At 40.9% G+C, this 19,444-nt stretch overlaps 1 protein-coding gene and 1 pseudogene across 1 annotated transcript in view; both read left to right on the plus strand.

The window, feature by feature from the left end:
* RNF150 (ring finger protein 150) overlaps positions 1–19,444 on the plus strand; it is a 271,800-nt gene that overhangs the window by 57,802 nt on the left and 194,554 nt on the right. The gene's annotated exons all lie outside the window — the stretch shown is intronic.
* Positions 4,646–19,080, plus strand: LOC138094011 (regulator of nonsense transcripts 3B pseudogene; annotated as a pseudogene).

The raw sequence follows: 19,444 nt of genomic DNA on the forward strand, positions 1-19,444 counted from the left end.
CAACCTGTGCCCTCTGAAGTAGAAGCACAGAGTCTTAACCACCACCTGGGAAGTCGCATCTTGGTTTCATTTTTAACATTTATTTTTAAATTGCATATAGTAAATAAAATTCACTTATTATTATTTTTACAATCCTATTAGTTTTGACCCCTGGTGGCTCAGTGGTAAAGAATCCGCCTCAAATGCAGGAGACATGGGTTTGATCCCTGGGTTGGGAAGATCCCCGGAGAAGGAAATGGCAACCCACTCCAATATTCTTGTCTGGAAAATTCCATGGATGGAGGAGCCTAGCAGACTACATACAGTCCATGGGGTCACAAAGAGCCGGACACTACTTAGAAACTAAAGAATAGCAAATGGGTTTTGACAAGAGTCATGTACCACCACTGCAATCAAGATACAGAAGAGTTCCATCACCTCCTAAAATACTCTGGTGCTGCCACTCCGTAGTCAGATCCTCCCCCCACCAACATCCCCTGGCAGCCAGGCCCATCCCCGTAGTTTTGGTTTTCACAGGACGCTCTGTGAATGGGATCGTACGGTCTTTGGCGTTTTACATCTAACTTCTTCTACCGAAAAGATAGCATTTGAGATTTATCCCTGTCATTGTATCAGTGGGCTTCCCTGGTAGCTCAACTGGTAAAGAATCCACCTACAATGCAAGAGACCCTGGTTTGATTCCTGGGTCAGGAAGATCCGCCGGAGAAGGGATAGGCTACCCCCTCCAGCATTCTTGGGCTTTCTGGGTGGCTCAGCTGGTAAATGTGGGAAACCTAGGTTCGACCCTTGCACTGGGAAGATCCCCTGGAGAAGGGAAAGGCTACCCACTCCAGTATTCTGGCCTGGAGAATTCCGTGGACTGTATAGTCCACGGGGTCACAAAGAGTCGGACATGACTGAGCGACTTCCCTTTCACTCTGTGTGTGTCAGTAGTGGGCTCCTGGGTAGCATCTTCTCTGTTGATGTGCCCCAATGTGTGTGTTGATTCACCGAGGATCTCTGAATTGGGGTGATTATAAATAAGGCCGTATAAACCTTCACGTACAGGTTGTTGTGTGGACCTATGTTTTCTCTTGAGCCTCTCTTGTTTTGAACTGGCATAACTCATCGATGTCCCTCCTCTCTCCCAGTGTACTCAGAAGGAAGTATAACAGGTGCAGCTAAAGAGCGCACAGCCCTCGGCCAGGCAACTTTTCCAAGGCCCTAGGCTCCTTGCTGTCTCTCACACTGTACTCCTTAGACCTACATCTGGGGCTTTGGAAGGCAAAAGTCGCAATTCCATTGATATCACATGACTGGAGTGGTGATAGAATTAGCTCTCGTCCTCCAAATGGAGTCATTTTGACCAAGGGAAGAAAGTGACACTTACTTCCATGTGACTGTATTAAATATTTGAACATAGGCAAAATTGAAATTGTCAAGAACTTTGTGTAGTGTTTATCATACGGAATTTTGGAGGGAATGATATTTGTGTCTTACGGGCAGTGTTTTTCCTTTTATTCAGAGACTTGGAAGTAAAGATCTCAGGGGGGCTGTGTGTGCATGTGTGCGTGCAAGTCGCTTCAGTCGTGTGCGACTCTTTGTGACCCCGTGGACTGTAGCCCATCAGGCTTCTCTGTCCATGGGATTCTCCAGGCAAGAATACTGCAGTGGGTTGCCATGACCTCCTCCAGGGGATCTTCCTGACCCAGGGATTGAACCTGTGTCTCCTGTGACTCCGCCATTGCAGGCGGGTTCTTTACCACTGCAACGGGAAGCCTCTCAAGAGGGCCAGCCAATGCCAATTTGATGAAAAGTTGATGTGTAAGCGAAGTCAGGAATGGAGAGTCAGGGTCCACCCACATGAAGGTGCTAATAAATTTCGCAAGAAGACGAATATGTGAAGAATGGAAAGATCAGTTTGAAACCTTGACAAAAAAAAACACATGCTGTGAAGATAAGGAGCCAAACCCCGAGTGACCAGTTAAGTCGAATCAGATTAGCTGGTGTCTTAGAATCTGTGGCCTCGTCTTGTGCTCTAGGTCAAGGAAGAGAGAGCAAGCATTTATCTTTAGAGAAAAATGCAAAGAAAAACTAAGTATCACTGATACGGTTTTTTTTTTAAAGCAGTTTTAATATAGAAATGGGAAGTAGGCCTAACTAAAGACTGCTAGAGAGAAGAAATGAATTTGGAGCAAATGGCAAACAGCAGAAGGCATTAGAGCTAAGTTTGCAAAATCTAGAAGAACTGGATATGAATGAACCTATGCATGTCAGCTTATGTTGTGCAATTTTGTTGTTGTTTCTTAGTTGCTAAGTGCTGTCTGACTTTTTTGCAACTCATGAACTGTAGCCCGCCAGTCTCCTCTGTCCATGGAATCTTCCAGGTAAGAATACTGGAATGGGTTGCCATTTCCTTCTCCAGGGGATCTTCCAGACCCAGGCATTGTCTCCTGCACTGGCAGGCAGTTGGTTTATTTACCTCTGAGCCACCAGGGAAACCCTGTGCAAATTTAGAAAACTTCAAAAAAAAAATCTTTAAAAAGTTGTTCCTATTTGCAATTTTATAAAAAGGCATGTAACCTTTTAATAGATATTATATTCTTACACATTTTTCTCAAAACAACTGAGTGGATGGATGGTATCATCATTTTTCAGTCAGATCTAAAAAAAATGTTTTTTTGAAAGAAAATGTTCTTATGCTAAAGATTTTCCCACCAAATGTTACATAAGGAGAGAAAAAAAGGAATGATGGCAGAGTTTTTAAGTACTAGGAATGAAAATATTTTGAAAATCTCAATGGAAAATTATTTGAAGACCTGTTGTAATTACACGCAACTCAGATTATATAGAAAAGCGGTAAGTCAAAAGTCATCACAAATATAAAAATTGCTCTGAGGCAAAATGAAGAGATTTTCTGAGTGATCTGTAATATAAAGGAGAAATTCAGGGAAAATATAATAAATCTTGAACCTTTTATTAAATTGAGATTAAAGGGTATAATTCCAGTTAGTAAATAGCAATGGATATCAGCTGTACCCTCAGGTTTTTAGCTACTTATTATTGCTTCATTTTGAGAATTACTTCAGGATGGGCTTCCTTTACTTGGTTGACATTGGTCTGGGCCAGGAGTCAGCAGACTGTGGCCCAGTTTGACAGCCAAATCCAGCCCACGACTCTTCTTTGTATCTAAAGTTCTGTTGGAACACAGTCACACTCATTTGTGTAAGCACTGTTGAGAGCTGCTTTCTCCTTGTTTTGCAGAGTGACGTCATGGGTAGTCTATGCAACAGATTGTACAGCCCTTGAAGCCTAAAATACTTGCCTTCTGACTCTGTCCCCCACCCCCTTACTCTGGAGTCAGCCCTGGAACCAAAGCTACCCTTACTTGTGCAACCTTTGTCCAGATTCCATTTTTAGGACCTAGGTCTTGATTTTCATTCAGAGAGGTTGAATTGCAATAATAAAACCCATGGCCAGCAGAAGTTCCTGTTTGTTAATTTACAGTCAGAAATTTTGCTGTCAAGAGAAACAAAATACTTAATTTGCTGATTGGTGAATAATCTCTGTTCACTTCCCTCATAGCTCAGTTGGTAAAGAATCCGCCTGCACTGCAGGAGACCCTGGTTTGATTCCTGGGTCAGAAAGAACCGCTGGAGAAGGGATGGAACTACCCACTCCAGTATTCTCAGGCTTCCCTTGTGGTTCATCTGGTAAAGAATCCATCTGCAATGTGGGAAACCTGGGTTCGATCCCTGGGTTGGGAAGATCCCCTGGAGAAGGGACAGGCTACCCACTCCAGTATTCTGGCCTGGAGAATTCCAAGGACTATACAGTCCATGGGGTTGCAAAGAGTTGGACACAACTGAGCAACTTTCACTTCACTTCACTGAACAAATGGTATTTGGAAAGTTGTTTGGTGTAAGACCAGTGCAAGGAGTTAACTAATAGGATAACCCTATGAGCTAAAGTCTTGGTAGTGGTGGTGGTTTAGTCAGTAAGTCCTGTCCAGCTCTTGCAACCCCATGGAGTGTAGCTCACCAAGCTCTTCTGTCCATTGGATTGGGCAAAAATGCTGGAGTGGGTTGCCATTTCCTTCTCTAGGGGAGCTAAAGTCTTAGTCTCCATCATCTTCTGGCCAGCATTCCTTGCCCTTCCCTGGATCCCAGAGAGCATTCCAGGTTTCCCTGCCAGTGGGTTGGTTGGAAGGTTTGGCAATGGTAAGCAGTGATATAAGCAGGGGCAGGAGAAGCCTGGATATTTCTCTCTCTCATTCATTTTGGGTGGCAGCTCTGGTTCCGCTCCACTGGGCAGCCTTACTCTGGTTGTGAGTCCCGCAGGCCAGCCCCAACCTCTGGGCCTTAGTAACACACTCGCTCTTTTTGCTCCTCCAGTCCCAAGAGGGGTAGAATTTCCTGTGGAGGCTAATCTCTAGGTTGCCTCAAACTCCCCTGTTTGCTTTTCAGCTTTCCCTGGTGAACCAGTTTCCTTTGTTTGACATACTCAGAGTGGTTTCTGTTTTTCAAACATGACCCCGACCCACAGAGGCATCTAGCCTGCCATCAAGAATCATCCTGGAGTTACCCGTTCACATTCTGGTGGTCAGGATTCCCCTTTTTCCTGGTTGCTGGGCACACCTGCCCTCTCTTGTCAACAGTCTGCGGTCATGCCACACAACCAGCTAGGCCAGGCTTGTGTGCCAGTCACTGTGACTGTGATATGCGTGTGCCAGAAGCCAGCTCTCTACTTGACAGGTATTGCTTAATATCAGCCACTTCCTAGCAGATTGTATTCATTGGGTATTATTTTTAAAATAATATATTCTCAGAGTTCAAGATCAGTAATCACATGGGCCCCCAGTGTTGGCTATGCCTTCTTTCACTGCCTTCAAGCTACCAAATTCTTCTGCCTGCTCCAGAATTCCAGGATGGGAACGATCCAGAAATAGTTGTCCACTTCCAGATCCTCACCAGCCCTGCTCCTGGGTCTGAGTTGAACAGTCTGTCACGCCCCACCCAGCCTCTAGTTCTTTCCCAGAACCCCTTAGCCTGGACAACCGTATTCATCCATCGTGTCTTTGCTAAAGCTTCCATTTTACCTGCATCTCCTGTCTTCCATGGAGCTCAGATTGTAGCTGAGCTACAAGGCCTTCCATGAAGGAAGGCCTCCTTCCATGGAGGCCTGGCTTGTCAGACAAAACAATAAGAATTACATGGAATTAAAATTTAAAATTTAGACCTTTCTGCTATTTTTCCCCAGGCTTTTTCACTGAGTACCACATGTCAGTTGGTTCCTTGGATATGCAGGTGATGTATTTAAAAAACAGAAGCACTGAGTAATAATAATAACGTTGTCGTATAATCCTTTCTCTTTCCTCAGTCTTTTTATTCGTGTTATTTTATTCCGCATCCTCCATGATCTGGGAGTGGTGGTGTGGGGAGTGGCTATTACTGCTATGTTATGAAAATTAAGAAGCTAGTGGGAACCTGCTGTATAGCACAAGAAGCTCAGCTCGGTGCTCTGTGATGGCTTAGAGGAGTGGGATGGGGCTGAGGGAAAGGGAGGGTTCAAGAAAGAGGGGATATATATATATATGCATAGAGCTGATTCACTTTGTAGTACAGCCCAAAGTAATACAACATTGTAAAGCAATTATACTCCAATAAAAAAATTAAATTAAAAAATAAAAAGTAAGAAGCTGAGGCACAAGGACCTCAGAGTGCAGGTAAGGGCTGGTCCTCTCACATTTTACGTTGAGGATGAGGCATGCCTGAGAGGTTTGTTTTGCATCGGAGCAGAGGGGAGGAGAGCACAGGCGGTGCTGCCCCATCAGGTCTCAAGGGCGCCCCCTTGTGTTCGTGTCTCTAGGACGGTCACTTCCACCTTCCATGGCTGTTCCCCAGAAGCTTGAAAGAGACTGGCTGCAGCCTTGGAGGGGCAGTTTCCCTACATTTCCAAGGTTGTTTCCACTTCAGTTGCTTCTTCTTCCTCTTCTACTGCGTCCCATGTCCCTAGCTCTGCCACAGCGGCTGTGACTAACATCCCCGCTGAGCAGGCAGCGTGACCAATACCAAACCCTGATTCCTGAGGAATGGCGGATAATGGAACTAGGGTGGACGGTCCTCTGTGATGACTTACCTCTCAAGCATTGTGGAGGACATTGGCAAATATGAAGCCTCAGGGAGAAATTTCCAGTGTAGACTGTGGAGCGATACAAAACAATGTAAATTCATTGCTTTTAGGTACTGAAACTCTCTGCTTTGGGGCTGTGACTCTTAGAGATGATTCAGCAAGAAGGAGCCGGACTCAATATGATACTGCCCTGCTCATGGGTCACGGTGATGTGCTGCGTAAAAATCGAATAAAAATAAGATTGAGAATGGATGCTAGCTTGGGGCAAGGATGGTAAATGTGTACTTTTAATATCTGTCTGTTTTATAATTTACAGTCTTCAAATGTTTGTACAAAAATGACTTTATATGCAGTTATGTTTGTGATTGCCCTTTTAATATGCTACTTGGTAGGAGACAGATGTTATATTCTTTGATGTTATACAGTTAGACTGTTCCATAAAAGCAACTTAAAACACATAAATCTTAAACATGTGACTCTTCTTTCCTTTTTGTCCCACTGAAAACACGCATGCCTGAACTACAGAATGCTAGAGAAACAAGCATTAGCACCTCCATCAGTCTGTACTATCTCTGTTAACATACGGCAATGTGTCACACATCTCTGCAGAGACCTTCAGCCACTGTTGAGGTTTCTGATAAGGCAGTTTCTGTTTTCCGGAAGTGGTCAGTAGGTAGGAAAGAATTTTGTCCTTTCATAATATAAAGTACATTTATCTGTTCCTTTCAACATATAAAACACTCTACCTGTTGCAACAGTGCTGGTGACACTGTTGTGTGGTTGTGGGTGATCAGGGTCCTCCGTGCTGAGGCCCTAGACTCTGCTCCAGTGAGTTCATGCTGCAGACGCTTCCCTGCACAGTCTCAGACCCTGCACCTACTGAATCCGAACCTGCAGTTTAACAAAACCCCTAGGTGGTTCAGAGGCACACTGAGACTGAAATAGCCCTCCTCTAGACGTTGCTTGAAAGTATGGTGACTCTGACGGTAAAGAATCTGCCTGCAATGCAGGAGAACTGGGTTTGATCCCTGGGTCGGGAAGATTCCCTACAGAAGCAAATGGCTACCCACTCCAGTATTCTTGCCTGGAGAGTTCCATGGACAGAGGAGCCTGACGGGCTACGGGCCATGAGGTCTCCAAGAGTCGGACACAACTGAGCGACTAACACTTTCACTTTCATTCCCCTTGAAATTGCTTGAGAGCATGGCAGAATCTCCCATTTGTATTTGATTTTCATCTCCCATAGAGAAGAACCAGTGACTGTTACCCAAATTTGCAGTGTCAGCTCTGACACTATAGCTTTGGAACTGTTCAGACGCAGTTGCTGTCAAGATTTCAGTACTGGTGAATGGCCTTTATTCCAAAAGAACAAGGCTCCCATCCTTATCTCTTTCCTTTAAAACGTCTGTATTTCCTAAAAGTGTATAGGTGACTCTGTTTCCCATAAAACTTTTCCCAGGCTTCCCATTAAATGTCCTTTCCAGAAGCATAGCATGCTGTATTTTCATGGAAGAATATTATCACACTCAGAAACCCCATGTATTTAGATTGCAACCATATTTTAAATTAATTAAACTCTTAGGTCAGATATTTTCTGCTTTTCCCAGTAAGAAATTTCCTTCTCTCCCCACTTACTTCCTCCCTCACTGTCTTCCTTTATTTTCTTCCTTTCTTTTTCATTTCTTCTTGTTGATACTGCAAAAGTATTTGAGGTCTTCGGCTCTTAAGACAAACTGGAAATGCTATACAATTTTCTTTTTTTTTAATTGAAATATAGTTGACATACAACATAATGTTAGTTTCGAGTGTATACTACATTGTGACTTGACATTTGCATATGTTATGAAATGGCCAGCAAGTCTAGCAACCATCTGCCCCATACAAATGTATTACAATATTATTGACTGTATTCCACCACCCACTTTTCTTATTCCATTTTTTAAAAGACAAAGTTCACCGATAAGAGCTTTGGAAATACTAATACTTTTTGGTTTGTTTTGATCTCAGTGCTAAAACTTGTCATATAAAAATCTGAGTGATTAAAAGCAAATTTAGCTCATTTATAAGACTATATCTTGACTCTCCCTGTAATAGGAAAGTATCTTATATGTGACTATTTCCAAGGAGATCCTTAATTTTTACCTATATCCCTAGATGAGTATAAAATTCTTTTATTTGATTTTTTCTCTGAGCTTTTAGAGACATTTTCTATCTTAGCATAAAAAGCCTTTATGAGAGATTATCCTCTCTGAACTTGAAAATGGGAATCAAAAGTGAAAGCTTTAACGGATCACCTTCTTGTAATTTATAGTCAAGTCATTTAACAAATAACTATGATATTGATTGATCCTGAAAACCAATCCAGATCATTAGGATTAAGGAATTTTTTTTTCCTCAACAGCAGGGAGGTAATATGCCCTGAATTTAATCAAACCCTCTCTCTGGTTTTGACCATCAAAAGAGTCACTAAATGCTTAGTCTAGAACTTTCTGATTCTTGCACAGAAAAACAATCTTGGTCAGATTGTTTCTACCATAAAAATATACCTAGCCACAGACTTTGGATGAATCCAGTAAATATGACGAGTACATTACGAGAAATGCAGGCTGGATTGACAATATAATATATGCCACTATGTTGCGAGTTTTTTTTTTTTTAATGTAAATACATACTGGAATCAAGAATGCCAGGAGAAATATCAACAATCTCAGATATGCAGCTGATACCACTCTAATGGCAGCAAGCCTCTTGATGAAGGTGAAAGAGAGTGAAAAAGCTGGCTTAAAACTCAATGTTCAAAAAGATCATGGCATTTGGTCCCATCACTTCATGGCAAATGAATCAGGAAAAAGTGGAAACAATGACAGATTTTATTTTCTTGGGCTCCCAAATCACTGTAGATGGTGACTGCAGCCATGAAATTAAAAGATGCTTGCCCCTTGGAAGAAAAGCTATTACAAACCTAGACAGCATATTACAAAGCAGAGACATCACTTTGCCGCCCAAGGGTCATGTAATCAAAGCTGTGGTTTTTCCTGTAGTCGTGTACAGATGTGAGAACTGGACCATAGAGAAGGCTGAGCACTGAAGAATTGATGCTTTCTAATTGTGGTGCTGGAGAAGACTCTTGAGAGCCCCTCGGACTGCAAGGAGATCAAACTAGTCAATCTCAAAGGAAATCAACCCTGAATATTCTTGGAAGGACTTATACGAAAGTTGAAGCTCCAATACTTTGGCCACTTGATGTGAAGAGCCAACTCATTGGAAAAGACTCTGATGCTGGCAAAGACTGAGGACAAGAGGAGAAGGGGACAGCAAAGGATGAGATGATTAGAGATAATATCACTGACTCAGTGGACATGAATTTGAGCAAACTCTGAGAGACAGTGAAGGACAGGGAAGCCTGCGTGCTGCAGGTCATAGGGTCACAGAGTTGGAAATGACTTAGCAACTGAACAACAACAGAAAATAACCTGTCATCTCGTTGCAAGAGCTGGAATAAAGCTGATCTATTTGTGGTACTTCTGATAAGACTGACATGTTTTCTCTCTGGAAAAAAAAAATTGACTTAGAAAGCTAATAGCTTAAGGATGACTTCAAATTTCTACAAAAAGATTGACAACTTCAATCACTCTGTGTTCTTTTACAAATAATAAGCAATTTGTACTCTAACAACAGATTGTTTTATCTGTTTTAATTACTTGTGAAAACTAAATTAGGCAAGTGATCTGTTTGCAAGTAATTAATCTGAAGTTATTTAAAAACATGTACATAATGGTTATTCAGTATTAATAATTCACTATTATGCTAATTTACATTAGTAGCCAACCAAGTATTCTACATTATTTATGTGTTGTGGCTTTGTATGTCTTTGATGTTTGGGGGAAGGATCTGCTTTGCAAAAATTTGTAAAAATACTCAGATAGAATTCATATTTCAGAGACTTTTTGTTTTTTTTATTTATTAAAGTTTATTTAGGGAGGAAACACACTCCGTAGACAATGTGGGCCATCTTGGAAGGCAAGAGAGGCATGAGGGTATGAGGTTGTCAGTTTTTATAGGGGTGGGTGATTTCACTGACTAATGAGTAGGAGGAATATTCCAGTTATTAAATTTTGAGGAAGGGGTGGGGATTTCTAGGAATCGGTCCACTGCCTATTCTGTGACCCTTACGGCCGTGGTACTGGTGGTGTGTCATTTAGCTTGCGGATGTGTTACAACAAGTATATACTGACACTCTGAGTCTAGTGGAAGAAGACTCATCTACATCTTGGATCTTGTTGGTTCTAATCACTTTATGTTGTATCCCTGGGCTGTGTCATTCTTTTAAAGGTTATGCTCTGCCGCCTTGCTGTCTCTTTCCCCTCTTCAGAGATTTTGCTTCCACAATTTTATGGGAAGCGGAAAGGTGACTGTCTGCCTGCTATAGCTGCTTCAGGGCTGAGTTGGGCCGTCAACCCTGCCTGTCAGGAAGTAAAAATCTATGGAAACCTTTTAGTTGCAGAGACTGTCATAGCACAATGCTAACTTAAAGTGCTCTAACCCTCTTCTTAGGAAGCTTTGGAACAGTATGCTTTATTTAAAATTAAAAAAATTTTAATGTGAGTTCTTGATGTGGATAAGTGTTTTAATATCAAGATGTATTTGTGTCTAAAGCATTTTAGAAGTGCAAATTAACTAAGTGTTCCATAAAGTTGGCATCGGTATCTTTTTTAGATTAAGCTTCAGTGTCTGAATTGCTCTTGACTTGTTCACAATTTGAGGGTCTCTTGTGATGCCTTCTCCTTGAAAGGGAAGCATTGATATTGCTGCAAACAATCAACTGACTTGCAGATTTGGAGACACCCATTTCTGAAATGTATAGTGTAATTTGTAGAGTACTCAAATTACTGGGGAATGGATTGATATTTTTACACACACACTGAACAAATGATAGCCTTTAATAGTTGCACCTTGCTCTAATCTTCCTACATCCAGAGGAGAAGGGTCATAAGGAGAAATAATTTAACAGTAGGAGGAGGAAGTTCATGCTGATTCATTCCTTTCCAAATTGAACACCCTTGGATCCGATGAATCAAATAGCAGTGAGAAGGCTTAAGAAGTTAATCACAAGGAAGAGATGGGGAAGATCAGACTACCCATGCAGAGAGAATGCCTGCAATGTGTTATTTCATCACGAGCAGCTTCAGGAAAGCAAGCCTTTTCTGAAGTTACTATATGAAGATCCTGGATTGCAGCCAGTGTCAACATTCAGATAGAGATGGATATGCTAGTTATACACCATCTCTATTTGGGAGATCTATGTAGGTTGCATGGCTTTGTGTGGTTAGATGGAGGGCATATGTGTTGAAAGAATTGGCGTTTGGTAGACAGTTGGAGTGAATATTGCTCTTATACCACAGTGGACTTAAGGATATCAAGGTCAGTTTTTCCAGTGTTTGACCTCTTGAGAAATATTATGAAATTGCTGAGTCTAGTCTTTCTTAAGTGGGAATTATAATGAATTTCTTCTTAGAGCATATACGCCCTTACCCTTGAAAGTTTGACTTTCATGAGGAGGCATCTCTTTTAAAGAAAAATATTTATTATTTGACTGTTCTGGGTCTTAGTTGTGGCACAGGGGATCTTTGATCCTTGTAGCATGTGGAATCTTTAGCTGTGGGATGTGAACTCTTAGTTGCAGCATGTGGGAGCTAGTTCTCTGACCGGGGATTGAACCCAGGCCCCTTTGCATTGGGAGCTCAGAGTCTTAAGTTCCTAGGAGGCATCTTTTTTTTTTTTTAATCTTTCTTCTGTTTCTTTATTTTTTATTATTAATTAATTTAGTTTTTATTGGAGGCTAATTGTGTTGTGTTGGTTTCTGCCATATGTCAACATGAGTCAGCGATAGGTATATTAATACATATGTTCCCTCCGTCTTGAGTGTCCCGCCCACCTCCCACCCTATCTTACCGCTGTAGGTTGTCACAGAGCTCCAGCTTTGAGCTCCCTGTGTCTTGCAGGCATACAGCAAATTCCCACTGGCTATCTGTTTTACAGATGGTAATGTATATGTTTCAGGGCTACTCTCTCAGTTTGTCCAACTCTCTGCTTCCCCTACAGTGTCCACTAGTCTCCATTGCTCTTCATCGCCATTGCTGCCCTGCAAATAGGTTCATCGTACAATCTTTCTAGACTCCATATCTATGTGTTAATATCTGATATTTGTTTTTCTCTCTCTGACTTACTTCACTTTGTATAATAGCCTCTACGTTCATCCACCTCATTAGAACCAATTCAAATGTGTTCCTTTTTATGGCCGAGTAATATTCCATCGTGTATATGCACCACAACTCCTTTGTCCATTCATCTGTCAGTGGACATCTAGGTTGCTTCCATGTCCTAGCTATTGTAAATAGTGCTGCAGAGAACATTGGGGCACATGTGTCTTTTTCAATTATGGTTTCCTTAGGTTATATGCCCAGTGGTGGAATTGTTCCGTCATATGATAGTTTTAGTCCTAGTTTTTAAAGGAATCTCCGTATTGTTCTCCCTAGAGGCTGCACCAATTTACATTCCCACCAACAGTGCAAGAGGGTTCCCTTTTCTTTAGGAGGCATCTCTTAATAGTTACCTAATAGCCACTGGCATAGCAAACTTGAAATATATTACAAACAGGGAGCTTTTATTTTCCTATAATCAATTCTAGGAACTATTTGTGTTTCAGTATTTTAAAATAGTGTTTTTCTATTTTGAGAGGGGTCAGAAGCATTCAGATATAGATACTCTCAAGGAATTCCTTTATGTCATATATTTCTCTCTGGCATTTTTTTCTCCCTTGTCTCTGCCTCTCACATTAGTGTCAAGCCTGTGGCTTCCGCAACACCTTAGGTCAAAGTAACCCAAGTGCATTCATTCAGTGCTGAAACTAGAGAAGCATGTTAATTTGGAGACATTGAGCCCTGTGATATACAGAGAACTTATTTAAAACTGTCAGGCTATTAAATATATAGCTTATAAAGCCTTATCACAGTGTCAAAGCCTCTGCCCTGACTTCGTTTATCTTTGTTAAACCTTTTTTGAAAAAAAAATCTTAAAAGCATTTATCTATATTTATTTAAATATATATATGTATGTGTGTATATATATGTATATATATTTGTCCCCTGACCCCGGAGAAGGAAATGGCAGTCCACTCCAGTTTTCTTGCCTGGAAAATCCCATGGATAGAAGAGACTGGTGAGCTAGAGTTGCAAAGAGGGGTTGCAAAGAGTCAGACACGACTGAGCAACTGAACATTTTTTTTTTTTTAATAAAAACAGTTTTTTTGGCCACACCATGAGGCATGTGGGATATTAGTTCCCCGACTAGGGATCAACCTGGCACCCCCTGCATTGAAAGTGCAGAGTCTTAACCACTGGACCAGGGAAATCCCTCTGCTTTGCCTTTAAGTTGGCAAATAATCCTGGAGAGAGACTGTCTACTCTCCACATTACTACTTTCTGTTTTTGTCTTTTGTGTCTTTGTATTTTTATGTGAATATAATAGAACTGTAACTAATTGGAGGAAAGCCACATAAAGACATTCTAGTCATAACCCTTGACCTCACAGTAGTCATAACCTGTAGGCCAGAACAGAAACATACATAGCCAGGACTGGTTAATGTTTTCCAAGTCTTTACCTTATAGTAAGCACACCTACTGTGCATTTCCTTATTTGGTGCATAAAGATTCAAATCCCACCTCTGCCACTTACTAGCAATGTGGCCTTGGTTTTCTCAGATATAAAATGAGGGAATTGATAGGTTCTTAACTCATAGGGTTATTGCCTGCTCTAAATTTGTTTAAGTATGCTAAGTGCTTAGAATAGTATCTGACACACAGCAAATGTTCAATATGGATTTTATGATTATTAAGTAGAACTTACAAAGTAAAAAAAAATGTTGAAGTTGTTTGGTTTCATTGAGGCCATCTGCCTTTTTAACTTTGATTAAATCTGTTTATGGAGTCACCAATCAGCTGCTTTGGACTGTCTGTCAGGGATTCATTATAGAATGGCTTTTATAGTTCAGTAAGCAAGAGGGGCTAAATCAAAGCCGTCAAGTAAAATAAAGTGTGTGACTCTTGGTTACTCAGTTTTTGTCGTTAGCCCACCACCCCGGCCATCATAAACAGATACGCGTGCACACACACAGGAATGCATACACATTCTAAATTGTGAGGGTCTGGAAAATCTGTGAAGGAAAGAATACTGTCTTTATTTTTGTGTTCTTGGGGTCTAGCATAACTTGTCCATAGCATGTTTTAAGGCTCCCCTGGGGGCTGAGATGGTAAAGCGTCTGCCTGCAATGAGGGAGACCTGGGTTGGATCCCTGGGTTGGGAAGATCCTCTGGAGAAGGAAATGGCATGTTTTAAGTAATCAGTTTGTTTTTATGCATAAGCCCAGTTTTGGCAGGTCCTTCTTGAAGAACTAAAAACAATGTCAGCTCTAAACCATCACTTTGACCTGTAACTTCTGGAAATATAAGGTGGCACAACCTTTCAGAAAAGCAGTTTGCTTATTTTCATTTAGAACTTTAAAAATAATGTATATTATTTACCTTAAAAATTTAACTTTTGAGACTCTATCATAAAGAAATAACTTTGCATTATGTACAGACCTGTTTGCCTTCGTTTGGTCTTCTCAGGTGGCTCAGCAGTAAAGAATCCACCTCCAATGCAGGAGATATAGATTCGATCCCTGAATCAGGAAGATCCCCTGGAGAAGGAAATGGGAACCCATTCCAGCATTCTTGCCTGGAAAATTCCATGGATAGAGGAGCCTGGCTGGCTGCAGTCCATGGGGTCACAAAGAGTCAGACATGACTGAACACATACACACATAACTGTAAGGACAGAAAGGGAAATGATTAAACAAACTTTGTGTCCGTGAGTAAAACTTAAAATCTATGTCCTTTTGGGAGACGGTTCGTTCAGTTTTAAAATTGGTTTATATCAATTGAGATAGCATCTACATAATTCAGATGCTTTTGTAAGTAAGTAAAATACACTATAAATAAGCTAATTTGCTCATGACTCATTTAATACAATGCCTCTATGTATAAATTTGTGAATGAATGTTATTCATATTCTTTATAAATATTTTTAAAACACAAATATAACATTATCTGTAAAAAAAAAAATCGCCTACACAATAGAATCTCAGCTATCTAAAGAATGTGTAGGGTCAAGGTTAGCTGGCTGGATGCCAGACTGTTGAAAGGTACTGCTTCTAAGTATAATATTATGGGTGATTTTGCACCCCAGGTGTTTGATATACATGTTTACCATGTGCATATGTGTGTTCATTTCTTTTATAATACAAAGAAACTTAAAAAAATATCAATTTTACATCAAAAACCCAAAAGGAAAACTCATCATCCCATGCATTCAAAACCAATATTTTATTACAGTTTTTCTTACTTCCCTTTTATATCTTACTTTACTTTGTGTATAATATATTCCATTTTCTTTGTTCACTTTAAAAAGACTTGTTTTTCTACTCTAGTATAAAAATTAGTCTCCCAAACCTTCCAAACTTAAGACATCAAAAGATAACTCAGCTACAGGTGATTTCATAAAAGTATTTCATCCACTTATAACAGTTCTGCAGCTCATAGTTATCTGATTGAGCCTCTTTTCTTATATGCTTCAATAAATTTTAAAATCTCTACATACTTTGGGGAGATGTTTTCTTTACTTTTGAAATGTGGTTTATTTATCAATTGAAGTAGAACCTGCTTAATTCAGATCCTTTTGTATGTAAGTGGAATATGCTTAAATAAGCAGACTCGCTAATGATTCATTTAAAATATGATAAAATACTTTGTGTTATATTTTTATGAATCTTTTATTTCTTGAATTTTTTCACATGTAGTGGCCACTGTGCTGTCTAGGCCAAGTAAGCCTACATTTGCCAGCATTCCTTTGAAGCTATAGTAAGAATTTATTGACATTTTTCTTTAACACACTATATCAAATTTTGTATGCTATACTTAATTTTCTCTAAGACAAGTCAGATTTCCTTTACAGTGGCATTTTCTCACTAATGTGTGTTGTGCTTACGTCTCCCATCTTCTGGAAGAGTCATATTGCATTTTGTTTATTGTGAATCATACTGGGCTAAATTTAAAATAGTGTATGCCACTGGTCTGATTATTTTAAAGACTTATTTCATTTGCTACCATATGAAATGAGAAAATAGTGTTAGTGAGTTCCTTTTTCTATTTGATTTATCCCCACAGTGTGAGCAGATGGCTCACTAGCTCAAAATTTATTTTCTGAAATGGTATGGAAAGAATAATGAAACCTCTGACGCTGCTGCTGCTAAGTCACTTCAGTCGTGTCCGACTCTGTGTGACCCCATAGACAGCAGCCCACCAGGCTCCTGTGTCCCTGGGATTCTCCAGGCAAGAACACTGGAGTGGGTTGCCATTTCCTTCTCCAATGCCTGAAAGTGAAAAGTCAAAGTGAAGTCGCTCAGTCGTGTCCAACTCTGCGACCCCATGGACTGCAGCCAACCAGGCTCCTCCATCCATGGGATTTTCCAGGCAAGAGTACTGGAGTGGGGTGCCATTGCCTTCTCCGAATGAAACCTCTATGCAGTCGTAAAAGATGAACATTTAGTCCAGCAGATCTCTGTGGGGTCTTATGTAAGTGTCCATCTGTGCTGCAGCAGCGTGGAGGCGGTGATATGAAGCACTATTGTTTTCCCTTTGGATTTCTTTTATCTTGATATAATTTACATTAGCACATAACACAAATGTAAGGCCCAAAAGCCCCACCTCCTCCTGCTGATATTTTACTCTTCATATCTGTATTCCTTTCTAGGTTCATCTATTACATATTTGACAGTTATCCATAGTAACCGTAGTAATTACGAACAGTGTTCTATCCTAATCCATAGAATCTCCTCAGTTCAGTTCAGTCGCTCAGTCGTGTCCGACTCTTTGCAAACCCATGAATTGCAGCACTCCAGGCCTCCCTGTCCATCACCAACTCCCAGAGTTCACCCAAACTCATGTCCATCGAGTCTGTGATGCCATCCAGCCATCACTTCCTCTGTCGTCCCCTTTACCTCTTGCCCCCAATCCCTCTTGCCCCCAATCCCTCCCAGCATCAGAGTCTTTTCTGATGAATCAACTCCTCGCATGAGGTGGCCAAAGTACTGGAGTTTCAGCTTCAGCATCATTGCTTGCAAAGAACACCCAGGACTGATCTCCTTTAGAATGGACTGGCTGGATCTCCTTGCAGTCCAAGGGACTCTTGAGAGTCTTCTCCAACACCACAGTTCAAAAGCATCAATTCTTCAGCAATCAGCTTTCTTCACAGTCCAACTCTCACATCCATACATGACCACTGGAAAAACCATAGCCTTGACTAGACGGACCTTTGTTGGCAAAGTAATGTCTCTGCTTAGGAATATGCTGTCTAGGTTGGTCATAACTTTCCTTCCAAGGAGTAAGGGTCTTTTAATTTCATGGCTGCAGTCACCATCTGCAGTGATTTTTGGAGCCCAGAAAAATAAAGTCTGACACTGTTTCCACTGTTTCCCCATCTATTTGCCATGAAGTGATGGGACCTAAGCTAAAATAAATTTTATATAATAGCGATCTATTGCCAGCTGTCTCTGTCATGAAGATAAATGTGTTTTCAATAAAACATAGAATTATTGGATTCTATAATTTAATTATAGAATTTTTCAAAATGATGTATGATATTGGTTTAGGCTGAGCTACCATGGTGAGGAGTGAAGCTGTAGCCATGAAAGAGAGAAGGAACATAGGCCTAAGGAGAAGTGAGTAACCCTCTTGACTCCCCCAGGTGGTAATTCAGAGATTACCAGCCACTTTGACCAAGAGCAGCTTCAGGAACATCTTCAGCCTATGCCTGAGCATGATTATTTTGAGTTTTTTTCTAATGATACTAGTCTGTATCCTCATATGTATGCATGAGCATACATTAATTTTAAAAACCAAGAAAACATTATTTTGTCCAGAGATTGTTTTGATGGTTATGTATTCCTTGACAATAAAGGTCAGGAATATCCCGGCAAAGTTGGGACTACCGATGATGATCCAGAATATAGAAAATTTTTGGAGAGCTATGCTGCAGATAATGAGAAAATGACATCTACTCCAGAGACACTACTAGAGGAAATAGAAGCAAAAATTAGAAAACTAATAGCTAAAAAGACAACTCCACTTTTGAGCTTCCTGAAAAGCAAGCAGAGGATGAGAGAAGAAAAGAGAGAAGAAAGGAGACGGTGAGAAATAGAAAGAAAAAGGCAAAGAGAAGAAGAGAGGAGGAAGTGGAAAGAGAAATGAAAACAGAAAGATATAGAAAAGCGAAAGAAGCTAGAGATCCAGAAAGGGACAAATTAAAGGATGAACCAAAGATTAAGCTGCTCAAGAAGCCAGAAAAAAGAGATGAAAAAGAAATTGGACAAAGAGAATCTGAGTGTTGAAAGAGCCAGCAGGCAGAGTTGCACATTGCCCAAGCGTTCTGAGGGTGAATTTAGAGATGAAAGCCTGAGAGACCTAAGATAAGAGTGGCAGAGAATACAAGGAGAGGAAGCGGGATTACAAAGGAGGCCAAGAGCGCATCCTGCAGGAGAGAGAGAGGCTGACGCGGCAGGAAGAAGACCGCCGCAGGCGGAAGGAGCGCGAAGAGAAAGGAAGAAGGAGAAAGAGGCACTTTGCGATAAAGGAAAGAAGCCTGAAAGTACAGAGCCAGTAGGCAGCTCAGAAAAAAACTGAAAAGAGAGAAGAAGTGGTTAAGAGAGATCACATAAGAAACAAGGATTGCCCGGCAATGCAGCTTTACCAGCCAGACGCTCGAAGCTGAAATTGACTCTGTCCCCCTGATGACAGCACCAAGTCTGGAGAGTCAGCCGTAGAAAAAAAGCCAGAAAGTGGCATTAGCCATAGAAAAAAGGGAAGTGAGGAGTGATAGTCCAAATGGCCTTAGGTGTCCCAACTGCCTCGGCAGCCAAAGAGCGCGAGTTAAGCAATCCAGAAGTGCCTTCAGGGCAAAGGGTGGAGAGAGAGAAAGGGGGTCGCTGGGCTGGTGATACACTGCAGAGGAATATGTTTTGCGTCAAAGCAGGAAGCTGATAGCAGGTTCAGATCGGAAGTACGATTCTCATTTTTTATGCAGTGCCTACAGATTAACTTTAAAGTGTCAGACAAAGCTGAGGAGGAGAGGACATGCATTGTAGTTTCAGGCAAGAAATGTCACACGAGGATTTATTTAGGCAAGACATGAGAAGAAGATACAAGAACTGGCTTTCAAATCGAAAGGTTTTGTTAATCCT

The sequence above is a fragment of the Capricornis sumatraensis genome, chromosome 17, assembly GCF_032405125.1.
Source record: "Capricornis sumatraensis isolate serow.1 chromosome 17, serow.2, whole genome shotgun sequence".
NCBI classification, from domain to species: domain Eukaryota; kingdom Metazoa; phylum Chordata; class Mammalia; order Artiodactyla; family Bovidae; genus Capricornis; species Capricornis sumatraensis.